Here is a 15,953-nt window from a genome sequence, read left to right on the forward strand (position 1 = left end):
ATTTGCCATTAGCAACCTCTGGTGGGGTTTGAAATTGTACACTCAATTAATATAGAAAACTACTGTAGACAATCCTTGACCCACTGTGTCATTGTTTCAAAGATATTTCCTTACCTAATTCCTCAATGTCTCCAACAATGCAGAGCATCTAATGTACTGGAAGAGTTTTTTAAAATTCAGAGAGATATTCAGAGTTGTATCTGCCTTGAAAGAAATATGTGTTGAACTGCAAAGCACAGTCAAACATCAGTAACTGATCACAGAATTTTTTTTAATGACATTTCTATTATCTCATAAAATATCTCATGGTAATATTTTAACCATAAAATGTTATATACCGGTAATATGTGCAAAATTTCAATTCCACAGTAGTCATGGGTCCCAAATGTTGCATTCATTCTGTAAGTTAGCCCTTTTGAGGTACCTTGGTTTGAAAATTGTTTCCCTATGATGCACCATTCAACTCAGTTAAAGGTTACAGACATGAGATTTTAGTTTTATAAGCATATAGATATAAGAGAATCAGCAGCACTTTAAGTGAATTACATAAATGGTATTGTCAGCTTCCCAAGAAACCAGACAGAAAATACAAAAAGAGCCAAATGTACTTTATTACAATGGTACATTAACACAATCTTGCAAGTCTGAAAGTACAAATCTCTAGCCATCTCATTTTACTGTCTGTTTAGTTAGGGCACATCCTTTCTAAATCTCTTTTTCTTTCTGTTACTTCCCTTTTATTTAATAATTTCCTAGGCAGCACCTCTCCCACCTCTTCCCATCTTCCAGTGTGAGAATTCACATTCCATATATGTATCCCTCCATTGTTCACTGCCAAATTATTTTTCAACTTTTTAACTTTGTCCATCTATTTTAATAGTTGGTGAGCTTACGTTGTGACATAAATATACAATTGGGAATTTTCCCCAAATCATTGGCTGTTAAATTTAGGAACCAATGAGTATGGCCCTCAAACATATAAATAACTAATTAAAATAGAATGTTATGCACGGCAAAATATTCATGTAAATTACAAATAATTCCAGCTGCTTTTAGCACTTTTTAGCAACAGTTTCATGTTTTTGCTAGAAACACTGTACTATAATTATTTCAACTATATTTTCTTGGCAAATATAAAGGAAAGAAAAAAGGGAAATCTGAAAAAGGATGAACAATTTTAATTCATCTATAACTTTGTGAAGGAAATTTTAAGAGCAAAACCAAGAAACAACTTTACAAAATACATATTCTAATTTTGTCTAAAATGAAACAGTATATGTAATTCTATTTTTAAAAGATAATATAATTTCTATATTTTTCAAAGGAATATGAAAAACTGTGCATTATGCGACCACTTTTGTATGGTAAAAATTAAAAGATAAGATCAAAATAAAGAACAAAAGTGGGTTTTTGAAAAACAAATCTAAATGACAGCTTCCTGAAATAAAGGACTGTCCTTTGTAATAAAGGATGTATAGTCACTTTACCATATGCTATTCACAGATCCACGAGGGTTTGCAAAAACATGCTAGATGTGAATGCGTTTGATAGCATAGGCTTGAAAATGGTGGCAACAGTGGCTCCCTTTGAATGAGCAAGATGGCACTGGCTAGATAGTAGTGTGTAAGACCTTTACTCCTCCCTTAGCATGGAACTCACTGGGTAGCTTGAGCTGGTCAACTTCTCTCAGCCCACCTTATTTCCACAGTTGCTGTTGTAGAAATAAAATGGGAGACCTCCACCATCCCATTTTCTGCTTTATCTTCTTCAGAAAAAAAGGCAAGCTATAAACATAATAATAAATAAAGTATATTCTTCCTGAGTAGGGCCTGTCCTGTGCTACTAAATGGGGAGATTATAGACTGCATGGACAATTCTGTCTCTGTGAAAGGCAGCAAAAAGAAACAAACAGAAGGGGAAGGGGGTCATGAAATATTCATTAATTAACTTGTGATAAATACTTTAGTCTCTGAATATTATATTAATTTGCATCTCATTATATTTTTATCTCATTATAGTTCTGACTCCAGATGCGTTTTTTGGAATACAAGCCACATACTCTGTTTAATAGGAAAGATGCAAAGTAGTGATAATTGTGTTAGTGCTGACATTTTATATACGTTATATATGTTAAACATTTGTGATCTTGCTCAGGCAATGCAGTGTCTTGGGGAACAGGAGAATAATATAAATGTATTTATTTTTGTTTTGTACAGGCCACCAATAATCTGAATAATTCTGGTCAGTTTATTGTCAAACATTTTTTTAAAAAACATAAATAAGAAATCTCAAAATTATAAACTTTAAAAAGTGTTTTTAACATTAAAATGCTTAAGTTTAAAATGTTTGTGTGAATAAGTCACCACCTTAGCTCTAATAAGACTTGGGTATATTTTATGTAGTGTGGTAGTTGATTTGTAAGATAGGCACAAAGGCAATAAAGGCAAATGACATCACACACATGATGTCACGCAAATGACACAAAATCATGTTATTTGCCTCATTTACTTGATAATACCATGGCACAAATTAGGCATTCTGTGTCAACATTATTGTGGCTTTTAGTAGAAGTGCATAAACATGAGCTCCATTGTAGAAAATGCAGACTTGTATTGTATTGGCATCAAATACATCTTAAGCCACAAAGAGTACCCCATTGAAGAGCAGGTCCCATCGGTAATTTTAAGCAAATGTCAGAGAAGCTGATTTTTATTGGTGAACAGCAGAAATTCCCTTTTTATCAGAGTAAGTGTCAGATCTCATATTTTCAAGTTGTATTTCTAAAAAATGCATACATAATATTTCTCAGCTCTACAAGTCACAGCAAGGCTGTGCCTGAAAGCATAATAAGTTCTTTTAAAAAAGAAAGATGTTCTTTTAATATTGAGAATATCTAAGCTCGTTTGGTATGATTATTGATAAAGGAGCAGGGAGCTTGTTAGGACAAGCTATTTATTTGTGGTGGAATTTGAGTGCTTCACTTTGTAGATATCAGGGACTTGGGGATTTTTATTTTATCATAATAGATCTGTTATTGAAAGATTTATATTCTCTTTAAAACATTTATTTTCCCCTATATAACTTTCCTCTCTAGCTGTGATGGAGTGAAATGAAAATAAATGTGACTCCATACATTTATTGTTGCTCTACTCCACTGCATTTATAAACATGGTTGTCATTTTCCAGTTGTGGGAGGTTTTGTCTTGCTTTGACTGATATTTTTTCTAAAAAGTAATACATCTGAAACAGTCATTTGCAACCCTTTACAACTGCAGAATCTCCCTTCCTATTGTTTTTAAATATCTGCCCCCAGGAATTAGGACTCTTATTTTAACTGACTTAAAACAATATGGAAATTACATACTACTTTTTTCCTATGTTGGATATTTCTGCTAACATAAATAGATCTTTCCCTTTTCCCTTTTATAAGTTGAGGGGATGGGGAAGGAAAATTATATTTGCTCACCTTTCTCATATCAGCCCAACTCAGATCTTGTTATTATATAGTAAATTATAGCTGTACAGTAGGCAATGTGCTGTGTAGACTATGTTTGTTAAACAGAATGAATAATTACAGAGCTGTTCTTCCACAAAATCCTCACCTTTTTATGCTGTGGTTATTTGATAGATCTTTCCATTATTAAAAAAAAAGTATTTGCAGCTTCATCATAGTATGCAAATAATAATTTGTAATTGTCATAGGCTTTATTTTGTTGGAGGAGCTTCGATGGAAATTGTTTATCATTTGTATCCTTTACATGTGATGAGAGACAACTAAAGGACCGATTTTCATACAAATTTCTATTATTTCTGTTTAGGATTGTTTTACATTGTGTGAAGCAATCTTCTTTATTTTGCAAGAGGTTAGGTAGGATGACTATCAATTTGTTCTCTGATAGGAAATGAAAAAGGGATGTAAAGAAAATGAGGCAGATAAAAAGCTCAGGAGGCTTAGAAAGACTTTCAGAACAAAAATAGTTTAACAGTGTTATTTTAGCACCTCTCAGGTACTGAAAGGAAAACCGTGAACAAATATCTAGGAAAGAAGTAGTGGAAAATTGAAGGTTACTGACCTCAAAATTACAAACTACCATTTGTCTAGGCAAACTAATTTCCATGAAACATAGTGGCTGAAGCATCTCCAGTGTAAGTTTGTTAAAATAAAAGAGATTTGGTTTATTTTGCTATTGAAAGTGTAGAATAGCATCTGGTTCTGATACTTGCTATATTATAATTTTTAGAGATGAGGAGAAGGATATGGAGAGGCAATCTCATCTTGAGTTTTGCTTTCAAATATTTGATTGTGAGAAATATAATTAAAAACAACATCTGAAAGAACGGTGTTTGGGAAGGAACAAGGAAGGCATGAGTCTTGTACCCCTTGGAAAACAGAAATGTTTGTGTTATATTCATAGTATTGACTTTCATTTGAAGTATTGCTAAGTCACCATGCAGTTTTTTTTGGCTCAAGATTCTGTAATAATGGCTCAATTTGCCTCAGGAATTAATATACAAGCATCCAGTCAAGAAAATATGGTACAAATACAGGAAAAATTACAGAGTTATTATTGTTGGTGATATACAATATATAGATTGATCAAGGCAGACATTCTCGATAGCACTTCCTTGGCATAGACTTTTGAAGAAAGAGAGACAAAATAGTAACTTAATCAACTCAATATTTATGGGAAAAGCAATTCAGCCTAATTGTTAAAGTCCCTCAAATTATTTCTCAATCATAGAAGGCAAAAGAAGAAAAAAGAAGATAGCTCTCCTGATTCTAAACCACAGGGGCCAAAGCAGTGGTGGGATTCAAATAATTTAACAACTTGTTCTCTCTGAATCACAGAACCCTTTAAGAGGCACATGGGTAAAAACCAAGCTAGGGCAGGAGTCCTATGAGCTGTCCCATGTGCCCCCGCACCTACCTGCTTCAGCACCCCTGTACCTGGCCACTCCCCACACAGTGACCTCCCCCTGCCATTTCAATGAACCAACTGCCCACCTGCCTCTTCACTTTCACTCCCCTCCCAAGCTGGACTGCCACGCTACAGAGGATGGACTTTCCCTCTCCGCTGTTTTGGACCCAGGTGGGAATGACAGCGAAAGGCTTGGTTGCTGGAGGGGTTTTCTTTTGTTGACCCACAGATCACCTGCCCAGCAGCAACCTCCTCCCCCACCAACTCTCCCCTAGCTTGCACCGTGACCGGGGAATGCAAGCCTCCCCTGCTGCCTCCCTCTGCCAGCCCTGGTATCCCTCCGTCAGCCATCCATTGCTGCCAAGGTATACCTGCTTGCATGAAGCAGCAGGTCATGTGGGCTGCCTTCTTCCCAGACAAAAAAGAGAGCAAGGGAGATAGTCGGGTGATGATAGTTTCCTTCACCTTCCTGGGTGTCCTTAAGTCTTCCTTCCTTCCTTCCTTCCGCTGGTCATCATTATCTTGCTGCCCTGCATCTCCCTTATCCATTCTGGAAATGGCAGCCCCATTTTCCTCCCAGCAGAAGGGAGGAAAGGAAGGATGTTTTGTATAGAAGGATGCTAAAGTCTGCCACTTGGATGGCAAACAGAAGAGCTTTGTTTTTTTTTGTCCAGGCCCTTTGGAATTGCTCCCCCACCCCTTTGCTTTTCTGTCTTAAAATCCAGAGCAGACACTCAGCTTCTTACAAAAATCATACCAGTAGCTACCGTATCCTCAGCTGATTAGGAGGAAAACACGTGTGCTCTGGATTTTAAGGCAGAAAGGCGAGGGGGGGGCAATTTCAATGGGTCTCCTAGAGAAAAAGAGCAAAGCTCTTCTCAAGGCCTTCCTTATCCAACTCCAGCTGGAGTAGTTTTCCTGGAGCTTAGGGTCCTTCCATATGAAGCGTCTTTTATTTCCTCCCTAATTCTGGAAGGAAAGCAGCAGAAAAGGGGGCTGCCATTTCCAGAACAGAGAAGGGAGACGCCGACTGATGCAGGGTGGCAAGAAAGTGCATGCAAGAAAGTGTAGTGGTGGTGATGGAGGGCCAGTGGAGGGATACCAGGGCTGGCAGAAGGATGCGGCAGGGGAGGCTTGCACAGATTTATCATAACCGGTTCGCCGAACTCAAAAAATTAGATATTGGTTCTGCTGAACCGGTGCGAACCGTCTGAATCCCACCACTGAGCCATAGTAGGAAACTAGGACTATATATTGGATTCTAAAATAATACTGCAGTTCAAAAAAAATCTTCTTAGGATCTAACAGAAATAGATATACAAACCTTGGAAATTCATCAGTTGTATGATGAACCATAAAATCATCATACCCATGAGATTTTATTTGAGAATCTTTGATTTACTTCGAAAGAAATTTGAAAAAAAAATTCTCTTTTGTCAAATTGTCTTAGGCTCTGCCTTCTGTGCTTTCTGTGAAATATTCTTACAGTGTTTTCTTTGCCAAGAATATTGAAATGAAAAGAATAAGGTTACAAGAATTTTAGTGACTGAACCATTTCCCATTTATAACCAATTTCTTCCCTAGTACAGGTGTCAGCAACCTGAAACAGTGAAAGAGCCACTCGGAACCGGTTCCCTCACAAAAGGAAAAACTGGGAGCCGCAAAAAATGTGTGCGCATGCGCATACATGCGTGCATGTGCAGAACAGGGTTTGACTAAAGAGTGGAACCAAGGCGAGATATGCACCTACCCTGCATATTTGAATTGATTGGTTGAACTTTTTTAGTCCCACTTTTTTTTTTCTGGACTGCACATGGCAGTGGACTGGGAGCCGCAGGAGATGGCTGAAAGAGCCGCATTTAAAAAACAACAACACTTCCTATGATTTGAGAAGGGGGCAGGTCTTTTCACAGATGATGGAGAAGATGGCAACTGGATATTTATATAAGCTATCTTGTGAATATGTATTAGTTTGGGAACCAACTCCAAGTCCTCCTCCTCCTCCTCCTCGGACCCGTGCTCTGATGGGCCATGATAGAACTGATGGAAGGCTACCTGAACCCTAAATGAACCAAAACAGTAGGGATTCCACAAGTACCCCATCCTAAGTCCAGTGAGAAGAACTAAATTTTTAATCGTTTTTTGAAAGATCTTAAGATGGGAGTTATAAAGATCTCTGAGGGAATAGCTTAAAACATACAGTATGCATACATATAGCCAGCTGGTTTGCCAATGTCATTGCAATGATATAATGCATTCATACATATGCATTGAACATCATGGAAGCAGTGGGAAACTTTGAGGCACAGCATTTCGTAATCAGGAACAATGAGAGCTCAGCATGAACTTTGACACAGTCTTTACTTCATCCCCTTGCTTTTCATTAAAGAAGCCTTATTTTCTGATCAAGTACTTTAAGATCTCCATGGAGATTTTTCTTTACATTTTAGGAGTACAGCCTTTGATCATATAACTGCACATAGTGTCCTTGAATGAAACTTCCAGAGTAATTTCAGAGGTTAAATTACAGTATTTAAAATTAACAGATGACCTAAAAAATCAGGAGAATAATCTTCTTCCAAACCCATATATAGGTATGGCAAACATTTATTTTAAAATAGTCAAATTGTATAGCTGGAAACTTTTCCTCTTGTATATATTTTTTATTTTTATCTTTCTATTTTAGTTTGAATAGGATTGAGTATAATACGGCATTTCCTTTCATATATATGTATAATTGCCTTATTATGGAAACATTCAGAAGTATAATATGAAATACTTGTAAAGTTATTCTTAATGATGGAAAAATAGTTGACTTCATAGTTGAGATTATTGTGAATTTTACTGTGAATGCTGATTGGGCTCTTGTTAGCCCAACAGGATTTTTCACTTTTTGTTTTAAATGGATGAGTTTTATGGTGTAAGTCAAATTTCAAAGCAGTTTATGGCTATGAGGTCTGTTAAGAAAAAAAATCTTTTTGGGTTGAAATATCTTTTTGGGTTCATAGAAAATATTTTCTATTTCTTTGTTTTTTTGGTCAGGAGTGGTTCTAGAAATACAAGACAACTTTCACAGTTAGAACCACTGTAGTGAATACTTAAGTGAGGATGCAAAGGGCTTTGACAGGAAAATGTTTTAGTGATTTTAATGGAGGAAATTTTGGCATGTTTCCAGTTTTTTGAGGCATATTGATGATGCTGGCACAAAATGTATAACAGTAATTTTTTTTTACATAAAGCAAATTTCTGGATGAAAATAATAGAGTGCATAAGTTACTAGTGTTATTGTGGGGTTAATCATGAATTTGCATAATGGAAATTCACATATAGCAAGGGCAATCTGTGAGTACTGCAATATTAATATTAATTATTAATAAGTACTGGACTACTTAAAATTGGCTGTAAAATAAGATATTTGTAGGTTTAATCGAACCTCTTTTTGCATTTGTTCAAACAAACCATTTTCTCTCTCCCAAACTAGTCTCTTCTCTCTCTCTCTCTCTGTGTAGTTCACTCACAGAAAGCTAGACTATTTGCAGAAGTCTGGACTCACCTATTTGTTTAACATGTGTTAATTATTATTGAATTCAGTGGCTTTTATTTAGCCCAGCTAACTCTATGGAATATGGGGTTGAACCTGTGGGAGAGAAATATCATTGAGGCACTGAGCTATTTTTATTTTCTGTTTTCAAAATAAAACTGAACAGTAAAATAAAATATATGTAGCTCAGGGATTAAATGTGGAATCCTTGGTCCTCTATGAACTTGGATGTTGCTTGAAGATGGTCCTTTACCCAACTAGGTAAGATCATTAGTGAACATGAGTATGGATTTTACTCCTTGATCAGTACCAGCTTTTGACCTTGGATGCAAGTATGATAAAATGTATGCATGCTGATTCTGTAGTATATCTCACTGGCTCTTGGTCTCAGATAAGTATTGAGACTTCTGGGCTTGTTCAATTGGCACAGAAGTCTCTTCCCTTTCCAGATTTTCTAGCTCTTTTTCATGTACAGAGAAGTCTTTCCATTTGACATAGTTACTTTCTATACACAGAAGCTGACAAATGTACTCATTTCCACCCTTTCTAAGGAATAGCAGCGACTTCCCTCTTACCAACCTTGATTTGCTTTCAGCCCAATGTGAATGATGGATGGAAAAGGACCACAGCCAACAAAAAGCATTATAATTCTTCCATGGTTTGACTAAGGACCCTTGTATGATTTTTTCATCAGCCATCTGTTGCCAAATTATATAGGGTTATCACTTTTAACTTGTCTCTGTAGCACCCAGGGATAGTCCCATTGAATCATCAGCCCTCAACAGTGAAAGATTCCTAAGAGGTTTTGTTGTTTTTAAAGGATATTTTGAAGAGGATGGAGCAATCCATAAAAAATCTAGAATGTTCAGAGACAAAAATTATGAACTAGTGGCTTAGAAGCGTGTAATTAAATATTATAAAAGCAACTAAGTCCATATTTTTCCCCATGGAAACCTTAAAATTGCCTTAACCATTACTGCCTTGAGTGTTTCAACATCATCTAGCATACTTCTGCCCTCATTAAAACCTCATTTTTGCTAACACTGAACAGCTTGAAATTTATATATATATATATATATATATATATATATATATATATATATATATATATATATATATATATATATATGGATATTTGGTTATTCGGGTTTTTCCCCGCGTAGAACTAAAGGTGTAGGCACAACGTTTCGACGGAATCCCATCCGTCATCATCAGGTTGGTGGCTTTAGCTTCCTTCTTCTGGGAGAAGCATGTGGCTGTTTGTTCCTCTTTTTTAAACTGCCAGAGGGGGTGTGTTCTGTGGGTGGAGGTGTGCTCTGATTGGGTGGGGGACCAAGTGTGTTCTGATTGGGTGGGAGTGTGTTTTGAATGGTGGGGGTGTTCTGATTGGGTGGGGGTGTGTTCTGAGTGGATGGGCTGGTCTCAGCTGCCAGCCCCAGACCTGAGCTGGTGAGTTGTGCTGCTTTTGTTCGGCTTCGTGTTTGTGGTGGTGCCATGTTTTTATAGTGGGTGTCAGTTTGCTTATTGTGTGGTTTGGAGGGGTTTAAAGTGGCTGTAGTTAGGTTTCTGTTTTGTGGTTGTGCCTCGTTATCATTGTGGGTTCGGATTTGCTTTTTGAATGGTTGTGTGGTGGTGATGTCATGTGATGTTATCATGAGTTTGGGTCTGGTATCATTCTTGGTGGTTGGGCCTCGTCTGTCAATCAAGGCGGGTTTCCAAATGGCTGGTAGGCGAGAGGTATCATCTCGTTTGTTTATGCTGTGGGGGCGTTTATCTATCTCAATGGCTTCTCTGATTATTCTGTTGTTAAAACGTTCAATTTTGGCGATAGTTTTGGTTTTTTTTAAAATCAATTTCATGTCCCGTGGCTTCAAAGTGTTGGACCAGGGATGAAGTTTGTTCTCCCTTTCTGAGTGAGTTTTTGTGCTCTTCAATGCGTGCACTTATTCTTCGGTTGGTCTGTCCGATGTATGTGGTGGGGCAGGTGGTGCATGGGATTTCGTATACTCCTTGGTTTTCTAACCCAATTATGTCCTTGGGGTTTCTTAGGATGGTGGATATTTTTCTGTCTGTGTAGAATGCTGTTTTGATGTTGTGTTTTTGGAGGACCTTGCTGATTCTGTCTGTGGTCCCTTTTAAGTATGGGAGGAGGGCTTTGCCATTTTCTTGTTCTCTGTCTTGGGTTTTTGTGGGTGTCTCTCTTCGGATTAAGTTGGTAATCGTGTTTCTTTGGAATCCATTGGCTGTTAGTACATTAGTGAGAGTGTGTAGTTCGGTTTTTAGGTGTTGTTCGTCAGCTAGGTGTTTTGTTCTGGAGATGAGTGTCTTGGCTACGGAGTTGATCTGTGCTGGGTGGTGGTGTGAGAGTGCGTTCAGATAGCGGTTTGTGTGTGTTTTTTTATGGTAGATAGTGTGTCCTAGGGAGCCATTGGATTTCTTGTAGACTAAGACATCAAGGAAGGGAAGTTGATTGTTAGCTTCTGTTTCCATGGTGAATTGTATTTTGGGGTGTAGGCTATTGAGGTGTATGAGGAAGTCATCCAGTTTTTCTTTGCCGTGTGGCCAGATTACGAAGGTGTCATCTACGTATCTGAGCCAGAGTTTGGGTTTGTGGTTGGATTTTTCTAGAGCGAGGGTTTCAAAGTGTTCCATGTAGAGGTTTGCGATGACAGGAGAAAGGGGTGATCCCATGGGTGCTCCTTCCATTTGTTTGTATCTTTGTCCATTGTAGATGAAGTATGTGTTAGATAGGCAGTGGTTGGTCAGATCTAGGATGTGTTTTGGGGGGTTGTATTTATTTAGGATAGCTGTCAAGGCTTCTTTGATTGGCACTTGGGTGAAGAGGGATACGACATCGAAGCTCACAAGTAGGTCACAGGGCTGTAAGTTTAGTTTACTTATGATCTCTATGAATTGGAATGAGTTTTGTACGTGTGAGGTGATGGAATGTGTATATACACACACACACACACACACTATCAGAATCAGCTAGTGAAGGGCAATCAGTATAAAGCTTAAAAGGAAATTACATATAAATGTGCTATTTATAATTGCACTTGTGTTATTTTCTTAAATGAAAAATAACAAAAATGTAGATAAGAAGCTTCATCAATACATGTAGTGGAATTTGGATCTAGACAATGAGCCCTAATTTATGAGTAAAATGAAGGCTGTTCATCTCTTCATCTAGAGCAGTATTTCTCAATCTTGACAACTTGAAAGTGTGTGGAGATCACACTTCTTTAGGTTATCAACATGGAAAAACACTGGTCTAGTTATATATCCCTAAGGCAAGGATCTATTCTATTTGAAGAAAATTATAGAAGGATTTAAATCCTTAGATTGTTCACTTTAAAGGAGAAAAACTGCAACAATGTTGTTGCCCTTAAAAAGTGTTTTATACAGTTAGAGAATTAATAGAAATACAGAGAAGTGAATTAAGTTAATTATAACAATGTTCCGAAGGATGGATGGATAATAGATAATAAGATGTATCTTAAAACATGCCAAATATTGAAACCAAAGAGTTACAAACCCATAACTTTGGAAAATAGGGCAGGTTAAATTAGATGTTTCTTGTTGTTTTTTTTTGCTTTCTTATCTTTCTTCTATTGCATTCTTCTGAGTCATATGTTTCTAGATTATAACTCCTGAAGATGAACAGTTTTATTATTCTAAAAAGCACTTTGGGAACATTAGAAGTGGAATTACTTAGAATATCAATTTTGATTTTAGGCTCTTTTACTAAGTCAACTGAAATAATTAAACATAGTTTCAAAGGGCTTTTAAATTAAAACCTGGATGAATGAATATAAAGGAATCAAAAGATACCGCTTTCATTTCTTCCTCATGAAAGTTGATTGTTGAAAAAATAAGAATAGTATTAATGACTAAGCCAACAATAATTTAGCTCACTGATTAGTTTCCACTAAATATTTTTAAAGCCCATGAGAATTCATTTCAGGTGAAATGGGAACCTCTGGAAAACAACAGCAGAAGATATAACTTGTCTCTTTGAGTCTTTGCAGAGAGAGTTGAGAAGACTGAAGAAGAAAAAAAATCACAAAAATTGATGTAGAATAAATACACAACCATGACATCTCTAAATGCTCTTACCAAATGCTGAACATCTGGTAATTCACCACTAGTAAATAATTAATATTTCCTGAAAGTTATACTCCAATGACATGCTTTAAAACAGATTGCTTACTCACTTTAACACATGGTAAACATCACTTTGTACTCAAAATTATAACGATTGAAGAATAGATGTTATTTATTTACTTTTGCTATTTAGATTAATGGATATAATAAAAACAGGCTATTTAGCTTAATTTGGACTTGTAACTATGTTTTCTAAAGGAAGGATGACTTAGATTTTGGCGTTAAGATGTCTAGCCATGGAAAAGTTTGCTTTTGGCAGCATTGGGATTATATCCAGACACTAATGCAGAGAATCAATTTGCCATTTGGAGTTGAATGAATTTGTCATTTGGAGTTGCCATTTGGAGTTATACAAATAGTCCTCCACTTATGTCAGGGTGCTTACTAACCGATTAAAGTTACAATGGACTCCAAAAACGGGACTTATGAGCCAGTTTCAAGGTTCTGATATCCAACTCCTCATAGTCATGTGACACTCAGCAAGTGGCCCACTTTTATTCCATTTGCAGCAAAACAGTCACATGACCATGATTCATGACATTTTTGCCAGAAACTAGCATTTACTCTGGCAAAAACTTCCCTATAGTGAACAATGCTACTTTTGTTTAACACCTGCCACATTTGCTTAACCCTCTCCACAAAAGTCATAAAATCAGGTGCAATCAGGTGGTGACACACTTATGACCATCATAATTTATGAATGAAATTGTGGGCTCAGTTACTAATTTTAGTCAAGGACAATTTTTATGCAGCTGTACATGAGTAGATTTAAAATGATTTGGCTATAAAATGTCTTTCTTTTTCTTTTTCTTTTCTGATGGCAGATAACCAATATAGTTTAAAATTTATATTAACCTCCTGAAGCAATCTAATCAAACAGAAAGCTTAACATTTTTAATCCTTACGTTTTTAAGTCAGAGCTTGAGGCCAAGTATAGAAATGTTTTGAAAAATCCCATGTTAAAATAGACAATATCTACAAAATGCATTAGTGCTCTATGTTTTAGGAAGTGTCACTTTTAATTCCTTTATACATCAGTGTGAAGAAAACTGTCAGAAAAACAAAACCTAGTTACTACATTTTTAGTACTCTTCTTGGTACACCAAGTTTAGCAGGACAGAAATTTGCAAAAGAAAAAAAAAGAATGAAAGAACATGCATGATCACTAAAAATATGGTTACAAAAGGTACAACCTGCATTCTTTACTGCGAGAACAGAACAGAACAGAACAGAACAGAACAGAACAGAACAGAACAGAATAGAATAGAATAGAATAGAATAGAATAGAATAGAATACTTTATTGGCCAAGTGTGATTGTGCACACAAGGAATTTGTCTGTGGTGCATAAGTTCTCAGCATACATATAAACAGCAAAGTGATAAATCATAAGATAAAACTAAGAAAATGATAGTCATAAGATACCAATAGGAGTAGGTAATAAGAAAGATGAGAAGGATAATAGTAATACAGTCTTGTTATATGGTTAGATATCCTTAGGCAGAGACAGTGCTGTGGGAATTATGTTTAGCAGACGGATGGAATTGCATCTTCCTAGATATTTCAAAGACTCTTTTCTTTTAGTGTTTTATAAAGACATGGTTACTGCAAAGGATTTGGGGTCTGAATGACATTGTCCCAATAGCTTGGAAGCTGTTTTAAAGTGGATGGTGGTATATTCCTAATTCTCATATACTGTATGTTGCTTTATTGATATGGTGTGCTTTGGTTTTGTTTTAATCTGAGCTACAGATGCCATTCACAGTCAGTTTATGATTGGAATAGCCTAGAAGTCCTATAAAATACATACATATCTAAATACATATTTGTGCACATGGTAAAGGTAAGTAAATTATATTTAGTGAGACAAATAATAGTCTTCTGATCATTTCCTCTTAAAAGAAAATTTTAACATAATTGAGATTTTATTTTTGCTTTTTAATGACTACTTTCACCTAGGATTTCTGTCCATCTATCCCTTTTTTTACAAATTCAACCTATGATTTCTATTATTGTTCAGAAAAAGGGAATGAACCATAATAAAATAGGGTTTTTTTACGTTACATTAAACTGAGATTTCTTTAGCCATAAACAAGTCAACTTCACCAGTTTCACTTCCAGTTTCAAGTCATGTACATATTTTATGGTACATCATGTACAGCATGCTGTTGTATGCAAATCATACCAGTCGGACTATTTTTGAGTATGTATATTTAGAATTATACTGAAATATGTTGGTTTAAATCTGAAATGCATTTATTACAGATTCTTTAAAAAAAAAACCTTCATCATTACATTCAAGATCTACCACTGCTGCTGGTATCTGAGGTCAAGAATTGAATTGTGCTGTTTTGGGGCTGCAGAGTTAAATCCCTAGGAATGGAAAGAGATAATATTGCTTTATAAATTAAGGCCAGAAATAAAAATGATACAATTTCAGGATCCTAATATTTTCCAGTTTCAGCCTTCAAGCTCATTTGTGCTATTAACCTTGATTGCAGGAAGTGAATGCTTGTTCTTTTGTCCTATTCAAGGATGGTGGATTCTCCATTTCATGTGGAGCAGTTATAGTGGTGATTCTGCTTTTATGATACTTTTGTTCTGTTGTGAGTTATAAAAGATGCTGTTCAGTTGCAGAAAGGCTCATTTAATAATATGATGGAAATATATTACCTTGCTTACTGACCTCATCGAAAACTTGTGATGAGGATGGAAAATTGTCAAAATTTATGAACAGGACAGAACTAATTTTCCTCAGTACTAGACACACATCATATGTCCACAATCTATAAAGATGATGGTGAATAAAGAGATTGGGGGGCATCAGATATGTAGGTAGATAAGATATGTAGGTAGCAATAGTGGTGAATATCTGTAGCTCAGATGTAGCATGAGGGTGAAGGTTCGTTCTCCAAACTTGTGGGTTGGTTTCCGAATATTTCATTACCATTTATCTAGGTAAATGCCGCTGAAGAGGTTATCTAGCCTGGTAATGAAACATTCAGAAACAAACCCACAAGCTCGGAGAACGAACCTTCACCCTCATATGTAGGTAGATTTGGGATAAGGCTGCATTGTTTACCAGTTTGCTTCCAGATGGTGTTCAATATCAACCTTTAAAGGCCTATATTGCATGGGTCCAGAGTATCAGAGGAGTCATTTCACCTTAATAGAACTTGTCCACTCCACTCATGCCAGCAGAAGAAGCCTGCCATAGACCCCATCTGGTAAGGAATTTTGGCAGACAGGGTCAATGGAAAGAGTTTTCCATTTTATGTCCAACTGTGTGGAATACTGTACAATCTGAGAACTGTTCCCACCTTTTGGCCTT

General features: G+C 36.3%; 1 protein-coding gene across 5 annotated transcripts in view; it reads left to right on the forward strand.

Moving 5' to 3' along the window:
• The window catches only part of PDE4D (phosphodiesterase 4D), a gene marked incomplete at its 5' end in the record, with an annotated part of 752,990 nt that overhangs the window by 177,477 nt on the left and 559,560 nt on the right, over positions 1-15,953 (forward strand). The gene's annotated exons all lie outside the window — the stretch shown is intronic.

This window comes from Vipera ursinii (genome assembly GCF_947247035.1).
Source record: "Vipera ursinii genome assembly, chromosome: 2".
NCBI classification, from domain to species: Eukaryota; Metazoa; Chordata; class Lepidosauria; order Squamata; family Viperidae; genus Vipera; species Vipera ursinii.